Source organism: Sus scrofa, chromosome 2 (assembly GCF_054392235.1).
Source record: "Sus scrofa isolate SSC_HxYL_T2T_F1_AM1 chromosome 2, Sscrofa_HxYL_maternal_Yorkshire_Landrace_v2.0, whole genome shotgun sequence".
NCBI classification, from domain to species: Eukaryota; Metazoa; Chordata; class Mammalia; order Artiodactyla; family Suidae; genus Sus; species Sus scrofa.
This window is the reverse complement of record NC_139384.1, coordinates 118055879-118071559: the sequence shown is the minus strand read 5'-3', so window position 1 is coordinate 118071559 and position 15681 is coordinate 118055879. Positions and strand designations below refer to the sequence as shown.

The following is a 15681-nucleotide window of genomic DNA, read 5'->3' as shown; positions in this document are numbered from 1 at the left end:
TAGAAAAGAATAGTAACTGAAGATGGGAGCTTTCACTGCTGCAGAGAATGGCTGGATACACAAAAAGGGATACTACAAATCTCATCTCTTGTCTGCTCCAGTCCATCTTTCTGCCTCTGACTTTCCTCTTTTTTTCAGTATTTTCCCATTCTTCTGTGTCATAATTTACAAAACATAGATGTTAATTAAATATGTCTTATATCTCTGGGGAACTTGAGAAGGGGAATTGATAAATTGATTTGATAGCACTTCTAAAAATAATGTTCATTTTCTTGTACATAATGATACTGAGTGTTGAAATAGTTACTTCAGAATATGTTTTAATATAGAGTAGCAGAATAAAGTCACAATGTAAATTTCCTTATCTAAGAGGTAGTGATTCTCAACATGAGTTTGTTTTTCATTCCTATTTAATTTGGAAACCGGCCTATTTGAATACCCAGAGCAGAAATCTTGCTCACGCAGCAATTAATGGAGAACATATGTTATATTTTAAACTATTTTGTTTTCCAAGCAGGACAGAAAACTGTTACCTCCTTGTATAGGTGCCTTTAATTAGAAAATATGTTGCTCAGTGGGCTGGTCCCACCAAAATTATGTACATAAAACCAACAAGATTTATTGACATCAGGTAATAGCATGTGCAGAATAATAAGGACATGGTGTCACATTTATCTCCTTTTCCGTGTGCACAGATCATATGTTCATTAATTTACAGATGTCATCATAGTAGTCTAACCTGGGGAAAATGGAATAGATTTAGTGCCAGTTTTGTGCTTAGGAAGCAATGGGGCTTGTACACTGCTGCATAGGGGGGAGCTACAGAGAAGACTGATCCAGCCTAGGGACAAGTGGACATCTTTGTCACCTTGTAAATCTTCCTTTCAACAGGCATAGGACTTTTACATGTGAGGAAAAGAACTGGCAAGGATTATATAGTAAGTCATAAACTCATAATTATGTCAAGTTACTCAATATATGGTCATGTAATTTCTTTTCAGAACAGATGCTGACTCACAGACATTGGAAACTTATGTTCTCCAGAGGAGAGTTTGGGGGTTGGGGGGATGTGCTTGGGTTATGGGATGGAAATCCTGTGAAATTTGATTGTTATGATCATTATACATATACAGATGTGATAAATTCATTTGAGTAATAAAGTCTTAGGAAAAGCAAACAAAAAATATATATATGGTCATATAAAAATTACAATCATGTCATATCTAGTATATGTGGATATTTGTGTTTATATATTTATATATAGTCTATGACTAACAGTTTCTCTAATAGCAACTAAATAACTAATAATAATATCCTCCAAGAGTGTGATAAGTACTTGAGTTTCATGGTGGTTGTGTAAGTGTTCTCTGCATGAGGTTATGTAAAATAATACCAGACTGGAGTTCCCGTAATGGCTCAGTGATTAACGAATCCGACTAGGAACCATGAGGTTTTGGGTATGATCCCTGGCCTCGCTCAGTGGGTTAAGGACCCAGCGTTGCCTGTGAGCTGTGGTGCAGGTCACAGATGCGGCTCAGATTCTACATTGCTGTGTCTTTGGCGTAGGCCGGCAACTACAGCTCTGATTCAACCCCTAGCCTGGGAACCTCCATATGCTGCTGGTGCGGCCCTAGAAAAGACAAAAAAAAAAAAAAAAAAAAAAAAAAAAAATATGTACCATCTATTTAGTCCATGATCTGTATCAGGTTCAGTTGCAAGCACATTACTTTCAAATGTCTTTTTTTCTTCCTAACATTTCCATGAATCCAAATAAATTTTAATGAGGATTTCTGTGTGCAAGGTCCATTTTTGAAACTGGAGATGCAGCACTGAACTAGTGGACATCTCTGCCCTAGGGGAGTTCACATTCCAGTTGAGGAAAAAGATAAGAGACAAAGTAAGTAAAATATATAAGTAAAAATGAAAGTATTTATGTTACCTAGAAAAAGAAAGTAGGGACTTAGCATAGGAGTGTCATGGAGAAGGGACATATTATTAGGAAGGGTTTGAGGAAGTTCTCATGAAGAAAACGTATGACTAAAGACCTGAAGAAAATCATAACGAAAGCCAAATATTGATCTGTCAAAGAACTTTTCCAGCATTAGAAAGCAAATGCAAAGTCCCTGAGATTGGACTTTGCCAGCTAAGATGGAACCCAGTGAGTGGGAAAGTGGTGTGAGATGAAGTTAGAAAGGTAACTTGCTCTAAATCACATAACAGAGATGATAAACTGACAAAGCAAGGACTTCACAGCAAGGACTCTAAGATAAATCATGGGCAATCAGTTTGATTAATGAATAAATTAATGGGTGAATGAAAAGATAAATAAGTAGATAGAAAAAAATGATTAATATATAGATGCCCAGTTTTTTAAAATTACTCCTTCTAAGAATCTTGTTCAGTCCAGTTTAATATATAAAGCAATGAATGCTTATTAAAGGACAAAGAAAATGAGTAACTAGCCCAATATTAGAATGAGTAACATGGCTGCCCAATATTACATAAACTGTTAGCCTAAGAGATATAGAATTGAATGCACTAGAGAACCTCTAGAATCATCAGAAGAGAGGAATTTGGTCCTTCCAATACAAGAATAAACATTTTGCAGAATGCTTTCACATTATACTGTAACCATGACAGCCTACTTTAAAACACACATGGGTTTAATTTTTATGTTCTGGCAGCCTCTTACTTAGAGTTCAGGAGTCTTTGAATCTTTGCTTTGGTAAAAAACTCTGTCAGCCTCTGTAACAGCCTGTTCTGTGCTGGTACTGCTCACACTTTATAAGGGGGTGGGGGTGTCAAACAGAGTCATAAGCAGCAAGAAGCAAGATAAAGGAAAATAAGGACACAGTGAGTGGTTGAAAAGATCTGGCCAAGTGGATAAGAGACAGCAATCTTCCCTTCAGTTACCAAAACAAAACAAAACAAAATAAAACAAAACAAAAAACCCAATGATATTTATTATAACAAAATCCTGTTGACCAGTTATTTTAGTAGTTATTTTAATATTCTGATAGCACTAGTATGCTAACCAAAGTACCTGTTTTCCAAGGATAAGTAATTTACAGAGTTTGCTGATTAGATCTGAACTATAAAGATTCTGTTTTTGTGATGTCAGTTTTTTGATTTCTATCAATGACTTTCAGCTGCAGACCTCTAGCAACACATCAGAAGTGAGCAAATTGCATTCTCAGATCACCAAAGGAGAATATACACCATGAGGGAAGTAGAGTAAGTATCGTTGAAGAGCCTGCTAGAAGGAATCTGTTCTGGGGTTTGAGTTTTGGTTCAGTGATTTGGAGGAGGGTCTAACCAAGAGAGGGCTGTCTGCAATGGACATGCCAGAAAGCAGGGGCAATGCTGTGAATCAGTGAAAAAACAGACGATTGCCTAGTGTCTAAATAAGGAGAGTATTTTCTTGCGGGTGGTAGAATGACCTTTTTTGTTTGTTCTTCAGCAAAAATATGAAGTGGTCTTGCTTTTTTTCCATTTGACCATGTCTCAGAATAACCCCATCTGAGAACTGGTTTACTATGGAATTGTTTCTCAAATGGGAAAATAAATAGCCTAGATGTGATTGTCAGGCCAGCTTTTGAATGCCAGGGGCTTCTCTCTCTCTCTCTCTCACATATTTCTCAGAACCTTTTAGGAAGGAAAATTAGCCTACATATTGCAGACATATAATTTTGATAAACTGTATAAATTATATGTGAAATCTAAAAGCCCACTCTCTGAATAGGACAAAGGAACAAAAGTTATTCAGCATAAATATTAAATTATTTAATACAATCCTAAATAAATTTTAACTTTGAATGTATAATTTTCAGAAGCTATTATTTCTTCTAATGGCCAAGAAGTAATTTCTAGTAATAAAAGTTCCTTCACACCTTGGAAATATATGCCATAACAGTCTGTTCACTAACTAGCAAATTCAGTAAAATCAGTATTTGCATATATAGATAGGTTATATATATATATACATATATATATACATATGGATTTTAAAAGACCAAACAGAACATAATTTTTGGTGAAAATACTAGTCATTAATAGCATGATACATTCTGTACAATATAAAATACATTTGACTATTTGTCATTTGGTTCATATTCTTTGCAGTTCATTATCTTCAGAGATTTAAATGACTCTCAAACTTTTTCCACATCTTTATCAGAGGCAATACATTTCTCAGTTTTCCTTATTTCCTATCTAAACTTATCTTTGCCACAATAACTTTAAAAAATAGACTTTATTTTTTTGGAACAGTTTTAGGTTTTCAGAAACATTGAGAAAATAGTGAAGAGAGTTCTTTTACCTCACACCCAGTTTTTCCTGTTAACATTTTACATTAGCATGGTGCACTTGTTACAATTAATGATCAAATATACTTCTTCTTATAAGTTGACAATTTATTCATATTTCCTTATTTTTTACCCAGTGTAATTTATCTAGTCCAGGATCTCATTTTGGATGTGATTTTACTCTTAGTCATATCTCTTTGGGTTCCTTTTGCCTTTGACATTTTCTCAGATTTTCCTAGTTTCGTAGATGACCTTGGCAGTTTTGAGGAGAACCTGTCTGGTATTTGGTTGGGTCATGTCGATCTGTTGGAATTTTCTGTTTTCCTCTTGAGTGGACTGGGGTTGGGCTTTACAATAGAAGTACATTGACATTGTCATCATATCATACCATGGATATGCATTACTAATGTGATTTATCATTGGTGATGTTGACTTAACCACTTCTGTAAGGTAGTATCTGTCAAGTTTTCCACTATAAAGTTACTCCCTTTTGACCCTTTTTATACTCCATACTGCACTTTTTGGAAGAAAAGACACTATGCACAGCCCAGTCATAGAGAATGGGTTTATGCTTTTCCTCTTGAGGGCATGATATCTATATAAATTCTTTGGACATCTTTTGCCTAGAATATTGGTCTCTTCTTCTGCTCTTAATTATTCAATCATTCATTTATATCAGTATGAATTCATGACTGTTTTATACTTAGGTTATACTCTAATACTACTTTTTTGGTTTTCTTGCTCAAATTGTTTCAGTTTGGACCACTGGAGATTCTTTTAGTTGGCTTCTTTCTTTCTTTAACATATGCCCATCCAAGCGTGGCTATTTGTATGTGTGTAAGCATTTTTGTACATCCTTATTTTCTGGCAATACATGATGCTTCAAGTTTATCTTGTATATCTTCTACTTATGTTTTTATATTCTTTCCAAAAAGCTCTGGCTCCTTTTATTAGAAAAGTTATTAAAAATCAAGGTCTGGGTGCTGAGTATACTCATTGCTACTGGGTTATCACTTATTCTAGACTCTCTCAGATGAATCAGCAAGAAAATATATAGCAACCCATGTACATGGACACATCCATAAATAGTTGTGTATTTATAAAAGGTACATATGAATTCACATTGATGTCTTCAGCTCAAGTTTATTACCACAGCAATCATTCTAAAGTATTTCTTTTGCTTATTGTAAAAGAAATCTGGCTCCTATCATCCACAATCCATTTAATTGCTTATTTCCAGTATACGTGCATATCGACATCAGAATTTTGAACTTGTACTCCCATGGACAAAACTTTATGAATTACAGTGCTCTCATTCAGTTTCTTTCGCTTTCAGTCTTACAAAAGACATTCATACTTAGAGTTACCAAGGTCAGCACCTTTACATCCTAGCCACCTTCTGTAATAATGTTTAATGTATTTGTAATATGGATACTTTTATCACCATCTGTGTTCCATTTTCACATTTGCTGTTCTCTTAAATGATGGCTTTTGAACTTGCATACATTAATGTTTGGTTTTGTGTTGTAATGTTCTAAGGATTTTGACAAATGCAGAATTTCATGTATCCACCTTTATAGTATTACAGTTTCATCACTTGAAAAAAATTACCTATTCAGCCCACCCCCATTCCCCCCAAAATCCCTAGCAAACTCTGAACATTTTATCATTCCTATTTTTTCTTTTCCAGGATGTCATATAATTGGAATCACACGCTATATAGCCTTTTCAGGTTGGTTCCTTTCACTTCAAAATATGCATTTAAGATTCTGTCATGTCCTTTCTTGCCTTGACTCACTTCTTTTTATCACTGAGTAGTATTCCATTTTATGGATGTACCATAGTTTGTCTTTTTGAATATTGAACTACATCTGGTTGCTTCCAGTCATGACAATAATGGATAGGGCTGCTAATGAACAGGGTTTTCATGTAGATTTAGGTTTTGAAGTAAATATCTAGGCGAGTGATGGCTAGATTATATGATAAGGTTTAAACTTGTAAGAAATTGCCAGACTTTTCCGGTGTGACTGCCAGTTTGCTTTCCCAATATCAGTGAATGAGAATTCCTCTTTATATCTTTGACAGCATGTGGTATTGTCATTTTAAAAAATTTTATTCATGCTAATAGGTGTGTAGTACTCTCTCATTGTTCTTTAAATTTGCCATTACCTGATGACAAATTGTGTCAAGCAAATTGTTATACACTTATTCCTTATCTGTACATCTTCTTTGATAAGGCATTTGCTTAGATCTCTTGCCTGATTTTTAATTGTGTTGTTTGTTTTCTATATTTGAGTTTAAAGGACTCTTGGTATGTCTTAGATAGAAATTATTAACAGATACACATTTTCCAAATATTTTCTCCAAGTCTCTGGCTTGTCTTTGTCTCTCTTAACAGTGTCTTTTGCAAAGCAAAAGATACTAATTTTTATAAAGTTCCAGCATCTCAGTTTTTTTCTTTCATGGAGTAGGCCTTCGGTGTTTTTCACATTATCTTTTTAAAAAATAGAAGTATAATTGACATACAACATTATAATAATTTTAGGTCTACAGCATAATAATTTGATACCTGTATGCATTGTGAAATAATGGCCACAAGTCTAGTTAACATCTATCATCATATGTATTTACAAAATTATTTTATGATTAAGTAGAGCTCTACTCTCTTAGCATCTTTAAATCATGTATGCAATTAACTATAGTTATAATGCTATATGTTATATCCCTATGACTTATTTTAAAACTGGAAGTTTATGTATTTGTCTTTTTCAGCCTGATATTTTCACTTAGCATAATGCCTTCAGAGTCATTTCATGTTGTCATAATATGGCAATATTTCTTTTTTTCTTATGACTGTATAATATTCCATTGTGTGTGTTGTGCGTAAACTGGAAGGAAAAAGTATATTGTTTTCTCCTTTGGAAACACACATAAACACCCCCCACCCCATATTTTCCTTATCAGTTCGTCCACTGATGGAAATTTAGGCTCTTTTCATGTCTTGGCTATTGTAAATAATCCTGCAGTGAACATTAGAGTTAGAGTGCGTGTGTCTCTTTTTGAGTTAGTGTTTTTGTTTTCTTCAAATTGAATACCCAGAAATGGAATTTCTAGATCATGTGGTAGTTCTTTTAATATTCTGAGGAACCATATACTGTTTTCCATAGGGGCTACACTGATTTACATTCCTATCAACAGTGCACAGGCTTGTCTTGTCTCCACATCTTGGCCAACACTTTTTATTTCTTGATTCATTGGTAATAGACATCCTAACAGATGTGAGGTGATATCCCATTGTGGTTTTTATTTGCACTTTCCTGATGATTACTGATGTTGAGCATTTTATCATGTACCTGTTGGCCATCTGTATGTATTCTTTGAAAAATGAATATTCAGGAGCTCCCTTATGGTGCAGCAAGTTAAGGATCCGGCATTGTCACTGCAGCTTGGGTTGCTGCTATGGTGCAGGTTTGATCCCTGGCTCAGGAACTTCCTATGCCATAAGTGCAGCCAAGAAAAAAAAAGGAAAAAATGTCTATAAAGATCCTATGACCATTTTCAATTGGATTGTTTGTTTTGGCTATTGAGTTGTATGAGTTTTTTTTACATATTTTGAATATTAACACCCTTATCAGATACATGATTTGCAAATACTTTCTCCTATTCAGTAGTTTGTCTTTTGAAACTGTTGAAGGTTTCCCTCACTGAGCAGAAGCTTGTGAATTTGAGGTGGTCCAACTTGTTTTTGTTGCCTTTACTTTTGTTGTTAAGTCCAAAAAACTATCACAAAAATCTATGTCAGAAAATTTACAACCTCTGTTTTATTCTAGGAGTTTTATGGTTATAGGTCTTACATTCAATTCTTTAATTCATTCATATTGTTTTTTTTTTTGTGTGTGTGTGGTAGAAGAAAGTGGTCCAGTTTTCCCAACACCATTTTTTGAAGACTATCCTTTCCCCACTGTATACTTTTTGTTATAAATTAATTGACGATATGAGCATTGGTTTGTTTTGGGGATCTCCATTTTGTTCATTTGATTTGTATGCATATTTTTTATGCCAATACTGCACTGTTTTAGTTATCATTGCTTTGTAATATAGTTTGAAGTCAGGGAACATGATGATTCCAGCTTTGTTCTTCTTTCTCAAGATTCCTTTGGTTTTGGGGGCCTTTAGTGGATTCATACAAATTTGAGGACTGTTTATTCTATGTCTGTGAAAAATGTTATTGGAATTTTGATAGGGATTGCAGTGAATCTGTAGATTGCTTTGCATCATATGGCCATTTTAACAATATTATTCTAATCTATGATGATGGAATATCTATATTTGTGTCTTTTCCAATTTCTTTCATCAAAGTCTTGAAGTTCATTCTTTGTTTAAACTTATTCCTTGGGATTTTTAAAAAAAATACAATTGTAAAAGGTATTGTTTTCTTAATTTCTCCAATAGTGTTATTAGTGTATGGAAACACAGCAGACTGGTGTATATTGAGTTTGTATTCTACATCTGTACTGAATTGTCGATCATTTTTATCTATTTTTTGGTGGTGTCTTTAGGGTTTTATCTATGGAATATCATGTTATCTGCAAATAATGACAGCTTTACTTCTTCCTTTATAATTTGGATACATTTTGTTTTCTTTTTAGGGCGACATCTGCAGGATATGGAAGTTTCTGAGCCAAGGGTTGAATCAGAGCTGCGGGCCTATGTCACAGCCTGATTAACGGGGGTCTGAGCTGCATCTGTGACCTATGCCACAGCCTGCAGCAATGCTGGATCCTTAACCCACTGAGTCGGATCAAACCCACATCCTCATGGAGACTATGTCAGGTTCTTAACCTGCTGAGCCTCATGAGCCACTACAGGATGCACTTTATTTTTTGTACTAGCTTAATTGCACTGGCTAGGACTTTCAATATTGTTTTGAATAAAAGTGGTGAGAATGGGCATTCTTGCCTATTCTGGTCTTGGAGGAAAAGCTTTCATCTTTTCACTGTTGAGTTAAGATGTTAGCTGTGGACTTGTCACATTTGACCTTTATTATATTGAGACACATTCCCTCTATACCCGTTTTCTTCAGAGTTTTCATCATAAATGGACATTAAATTTTGTCAGCTGCCTTTTCTGTATCTATTGAGATGATCATCTAATTTTTATCCTTCATTTTATTAACTTTGTATACCATGTTGATTGATTTGCAGATGTTGAACCATCTTTTACGTCCTTAGAATAAATTCCACTTGATGATGGTATATGACGCTTTTAATGTATGTTGAATTAGGTTTGCTAATATTTTGTTGAGGATGTTTGCATCTACATTCATCAGGGATATCGGTCTTTTATTTTTTTTTCCCCTATGGTTTCCCTTGTCTGATTTTGTTATCAGGATAATGTTGGCCTTGTAAAATGAGTTTGGAAGTGTGCCCTCTTATTTTTTGGAAGAGTTTGAGAAAGACTGGTATTAAATCATTTTTGAATGTTTGATAGAATTTATCATTGACACTCTCTAGTCCTAGACTTTAGTTTGTTGGGAGGTTTTTGATTGCTGTTCAATCTTTTTACTTTTAATCAGTATATTCAGATTTTCTATTTCTTCATGATTCTGTCTTGGACATTTGTATGTTCCTAGGAATTTATCTATTCTACTTTGTCCAATTTATTGGTACATAATTGTTTGCAGTATTTTATTATGACTACTTTTGTATTTCTGTGTTATCAACTGCAATGTCTCCACTTTCATTGTTTATTTTATTTACTTTAGTCCTGTCTTTTTTCTTGGTGATTATAGCTAAAGGTTTATCAATATTGTTTTACCTTTTCAAAAAAAAACAATTCTTAGTTTTATTGTCTTTTTAGTCTCTTTCACGTATTTCTGTTCTGATCTTTGTTATTTCCTTACTTCTATTAACTTTGAGTTTCATGGAGTTTTTTTTGTTTTGGGTTTTTTTTTTTTTTTTTTTTTTTTTTTTTTAATGGCCACACCTATGGCATATATAAGTTCCTGGGCCAGAGATTCAATCTGAAGCACAGCTGTAACCTGCACTACAGCTGTGGCAATGCCAGATCCTTTAACCAAAAGTGCTGGGCCAGGGATCAAACCTGTGCCTCCACAGTGACCCAGGCAACTGCAGTTGGATTCTCAATCCACAGCACTCAGCAGGAATTCTGAGTTTCGTTTTTGTACCCATATAATTCCTTGAGCAGTGAATTTAGGTTGTTTGAAATTTTTCTTGTTTCTGGACTTAGGTATTTATCCTTATGAATGTCCCTCTTAGAACTGCTTTTTCTGCATCCCATAAGTTTGGGTACATGTCATATTTAATTTGTTTCAAGGTTTTTAATTTTTTTCTTTTAATTTCTTTGTTTTTGAATTGGTTGTTCAGTAGAATGTTATTTAATCTTCATATGAATTTTCCTATTTTCTTATTGTAACAGATTTCCAACTTCATACCATTATGTCAAAAAAGTTGCTTGGTAGGACTTTCCACTTTTTTTTTTTTTTTTTTTTTTTGTCTTTTGCCTTTTGAGGGCTACATTCACGGCATATGGAGGGTCCCAGGCTAGGGGTCCAGTCAGAGCTGTAGCTGCTGGCCCATGCCATAGCCACAGCAATGCAGGATCTGAGCCATGTCTGTGACTTAAACCACAGCTCATGGCAAGGCTGAATCCTTAACCTATTGAGCGAGGCCAGGAATAAAACCTGTTCCTTATGGATGCTAGTGACAGGAATTCCTGGAACCCCTTTTTTAAATTAAATCAACCAGCCAGTTTTATCATATTAATTAACGAGGCTTAATAAAGTATATCTTCTTGTTCAAAATTGTTGCATATGACTAGCATCTGGCAGTCATTTTTCTAATGACTATATGTTTAATGGTTAGGACCATGACTCCTAAAAATTACCATTTCTCACCAATAACTAACAGTAGCATTATTTCAAGTTTTTAGTGTGTCTTCTTCCAATCTCCTTCTCTTCCTCCTTTCTTTTCCTTGCTTTCTTATTATTGTCTGGCATGGGGGCATTAATTTCTCTTGCAAAGCTAACATGACCATTAAGATAAATTGAATGTAAACATTTTGGGTGACAATCAGACTGGTAAGAATTCAGTTAAAACTACAGAAGGAGCTACAATTCATTTCACTAACCTTTTTTCTAAATATTCCTCAGACAGAGAAGTTCATAGGAACTAGTAAGGTTTTGCTCTCTGTATCCATGTAGAGAAATAAATTCATGTAGCACAAAGAATACACTATGGACTACGGGAAGATGCACAGTTCTTCCAACTTACTCCTCTTTGAAGCACTTCCTATCCATTCATTTTTGTCTTCCCTCTCTCTTTTCACAAGTGTTAAATCTGCATCAGCTGTGTAAGTCCCATGGATAGTGAAGATAAGTCCCTCTTATCTTCACTATCATTTTTTCTCCCTTCCCCCCACCCCCACTCCAAGTAAATATCTTGTGTGTCTAATCTTGGTGCCTGCTTCTTGGAGGAACTGAATTAGTACACTCCTCAATTAGATTATAAGGTTTTATGGAGTAGGCATAGTGTATTTCCTTCATGTCCTCAGTTATGTGCCAATGCCTCTTTCATAAAGCCATCTGGAATTTAAACAGAGTAACAGTTTTCATTTACATAAGAAATCTCTACATGCAGTGTGGACCAAGAATAAGATAAACTATTCTAGTTTACTTACAGACTCATTGAAATTTCCCATATATCAATTTCTTCAAAGGTAACCTTTTTTTTTAAATCACAAATTTCAGTACTAAAATAATTGTAGTGATTGTCAGAATCACTCCAAAATGACCACTTTTCAACAGTGAGCATTAAAGTCATATTGATGCCTGGTTAAACTCTCTAAGAATGAGGTAAACATGGGATTTGATAATGTTATCAAAATAATAATGCCTTAGTATGTTTTCCAACAAGTAAAAAATATTATCACCCTATATCTCCATAGATGTGTTTTTACTACTAAAGTTTATGATTTTCTCTTTTACAATAAATGGGACTAGAAAGAAATTTCAAATCTTTACCTGTTCCATGGAATTTGTGAATAATGGAGTGAGCTTTCCCCCTAATAACTCAGTTGCTGAGAAGCCACATTAGAATAATAGAGGTTTTCAGTTTAGTTTTAGGTTGTACAATGTTTGCATGAGAAAATTTACAGAGTATATAAAGCCTCTTGGCATGACTAGTGTATTCTTTTTCTCTTCTGCTGTCCTAGAAAGGACTGGACTTAGCCTTCCTAGAATAGGCTACCTTCTGACATCTGTTTCTTTCCAAGATAGAATCTATCTAGATTATAAGAAGATCTACTTCCAAAAAGAATAAATAAAACAGTAAGTGTGTTCTGCAATGGTTTGGCCTGCTGTTATTAGTATATGACAAATAACTCCATCTTGATGCTTAAAGACAAAGCCTCTCAAGGGTCTCACCAATTAATTGGAAGCCAGTTATTATGAATATTCCCTAGCCACTTGATCGTGATGCTAAGGTTCGAGAGTAAATGCTTTTTAATATCTAGAACATTAATTTGAGTCAAATTATATTGCAGCAACCCCTGTGCAGAAGGTTAAGGATATAATTTAGGTTATATGGAACACACTATGAATGTCTGAAAATTGGCCACCATTAGCTTTTGAAATAGAAGTACTTATTTCTATTTTGAAATACTAGCAAGTAAAAGTTTTTTGGCAGTGTTTTCTTTTTCTTGTGATAGGAGTGGAGATGCTGTTGGAACTAAAAACTTTGCTCTTGGCAGTGTTGCTACTGTTTTGTAAAGAATGAGCTCTGAAATTTTATAAAAAGCAGGGTTATGATTTTTGTTACTTTATCAATGGAGCCATTGATAAAACACACTTACAGAAAGATTCTAATTTCTGTATGTCAAAGTAATAGAAAATACATTATTTTTGGTATCAGAATAATTCCATTTGAATGACTTTAGCAGTTTGCTCAGCTTAATGTGATTCTTTTATAAATTTCTCTTGATAAAAATATATTTTAGAATAAGTGTATCTTTTTTAATGAATATGTATATAGCAAAAAATAATCACTTATTTGAGTCCAATTACACATTGAATCTCCAGAGGTACTCTGTTTTCTGGAATCTCCAGAGGTATTCTGTTTTCTGTTCTCTATACTATTAGTTTTGCATCTTGCGTCCACGGAGAATAGTTGTTACACAGCTCTGGGCAGTAGCATTTGTGTATGATCAATGATCGTTTTCAAACAAAGAGAAGTAGACTGACGAGGTGGCATGTATTTTTTCAATTTACCTGAAGGCACCATTTCAGTTAGGCTTTTAAAAATTAAAGTTCTCTAGATACTCATGTTGCAACAGAAGAAAGGGTGGGGGAAAAACTGTAATTGTAATGTATACATGTAAGGATAACCTGACCCCCTTGCTGTACAGTGGGAAAATAAAAAAATAAAAAAAAATAAAGTTCTCTTAATATATTGGCTATATAGTTTTGATGGTATTTATAATATTTTTGTTATATACCTTTCATGGTATTTATAATATTCTTGAATATATTAGATTGTAAAGGCATGTTCTTATTATCGTAAGAGTTTCCCAGGGAAGAGACTTAATCTCTAAATTCAGGCAAAGGGAAATATGCAATGAAGGTAACAGAAATGTCTCAGCTGATAATTTAGGAGAATTCTGTTAGACCTGGACCCCTTAACTTGCCACAGATTAATAAGTTCTGAAGGTAGCAAATTGCTGGTTGCCAGGCTGAAAAGATCACCCTCTGTCTGCTGCAATGTTCTACATCAGAAGCACTTTGGCTGAAACAGAATGTGCGTCTAGAGTACAACAGAGTTGCTGGAATTGAACTGAAAACAATCTTCCTACACGAAGAAAAATCCTGCTGGTGGGAAAGTCCCCATTTCTGATCCAAAAATATCCTTTCCAGACCCTGTGGGAAGTCTCACATATACTGAAGATTTTGACTACTAATACAAATAAATATATAAAACCACAGCCTTTGCTTAAAAAACAAAAAAACCCAAAACAAACAAACAAAAAAACAAAAAAACCTCACTATCAAGGAATGCTGGTGTGGAGAACCATTGCCTTGAGTTACCTGATGCATTAACTGAGGGAAGTATTTCTAGCCCACAGAGTGGCGCAGGTGGTGGTTGGGTAACAGAGCTTGCTGTGGTGAAAAATATTCCTCTCCTTTCTTCTGAGGAGTGAAATTGACTGGTGAGGAGAGTTAGCCCGTTTCCCTCTGTGGGAGCCCCTGTAGGAAAGAGAATAACAAGGTAGCTTTGGAAAGGACACAGGATTTAGCTACTCTTATATCCTCTTTTATCTGCCCTACGAATTTCAATTGCAATGTAATTCCACTCAAGTTTAGCCAATATTTTTGTGTCATCACAACACGCAAGTAAAAAGGACCAAAGTATCAGGTAAGGAACAAGCGAACAAGACAGTAGTCTCAAAGTATTAATCATAAGTTTGAAAACTTAGGTTTTAAAACCATATAGAATCCAATACAATGGATATAGTTTAGTGTATGATAGAGACTATTGAGGTCACTTGTGAAATAGGTATACCTCCACTCCGCCGTCATTGTTTTTTCATTTTTGCATTTGTTTTCCCATCTGTGTGTGTGGAGTGGGGTGCGGTGTCCCTGGATTCTGTGTAAATTGCCCTCTATCTGTACACAGGGAGGGGATATTGATCTTAGGTAAATTCTAAATATCCTATACTTTCTTTTTCTCAGTCCTTAGCAAAGGAAAAACAAAAATAAAATAAAAAGAGTTAGGCATATTTTTCCCTGGATATGATCTGCATGTTTTCCAGCCCCCAAACATTCTCTTAGTGATGCTTACTTGTCCTTCATGACTGAGTAGTGAGTCACAAGTACAAAAAACTTAAGAATAAACCATACTGGGAGAAGCCGGCCCAGGCTCCCTGAATAATTACCATGTAGGGAAAAAAAAAAAAAATTCTTTCCATTTCTAGAAAATACTTCTTTAATTTCCTCCCTTACATTATGAGTTGATTGGGCAAATTAATCTGTAAATCCCTTCAGGAGCAAGCATTCTAATTTTCTTTTAAGAACTGCTATTGTTACATAAGAATATCTCATTAAGCTTTACTTTTCCTGGGGAACAAGGAGGCAGCAGGTGATAATGAAATAAAGATTTTTAAAAGGTATGCTTTTTACCAATGAAAATAAAAAGGTGTTAAATACACTTTTAAATTAAGCACTTTCTTGAAATCGGGAGTTGAGCATCTGTTTGATTTCCTTTCTAGAGGCTTTTTATGGCAATTCCTTCTCTTTAAGGAGGCAACATGAAATGTATTGACATTATTAAGCCTGCTAAAGCTTATTCCCAAATTCAGAACTTAT

At 34.6% G+C, this 15681-nt stretch overlaps 2 long non-coding RNA genes across 4 annotated transcripts in view; one reads left to right on the top strand and one right to left on the bottom strand.

Moving 5' to 3' along the window:
* LOC106509513 (uncharacterized) overlaps positions 1-13767 on the top strand; it is a 265044-nt gene extending 251277 nt beyond the window's left edge. For 2 of the 3 annotated variants that reach the window (XR_014838429.1, XR_014838431.1), the window contains 5 exons: positions 892-938; positions 1802-1897; positions 3150-3234; positions 5995-6036; positions 9509-13767. This is a non-coding gene — a long non-coding RNA (uncharacterized LOC106509513). Of the gene's footprint in view, positions 1-891; positions 939-1801; positions 1898-3149; positions 3235-5994; positions 8085-9508 lie in introns of those variants that run through there. The other variant, XR_014838428.1, reaches the window with a different exon arrangement.
* The window catches only part of LOC146405657 (uncharacterized), a 191415-nt gene continuing 186982 nt past the window's right edge, over positions 11249-15681 (bottom strand). Inside the window, exon 2 of the long non-coding RNA XR_014838435.1 lies at positions 11249-14562. This is a non-coding gene — a long non-coding RNA (uncharacterized LOC146405657). The remainder of the gene's footprint in view (positions 14563-15681) is intronic.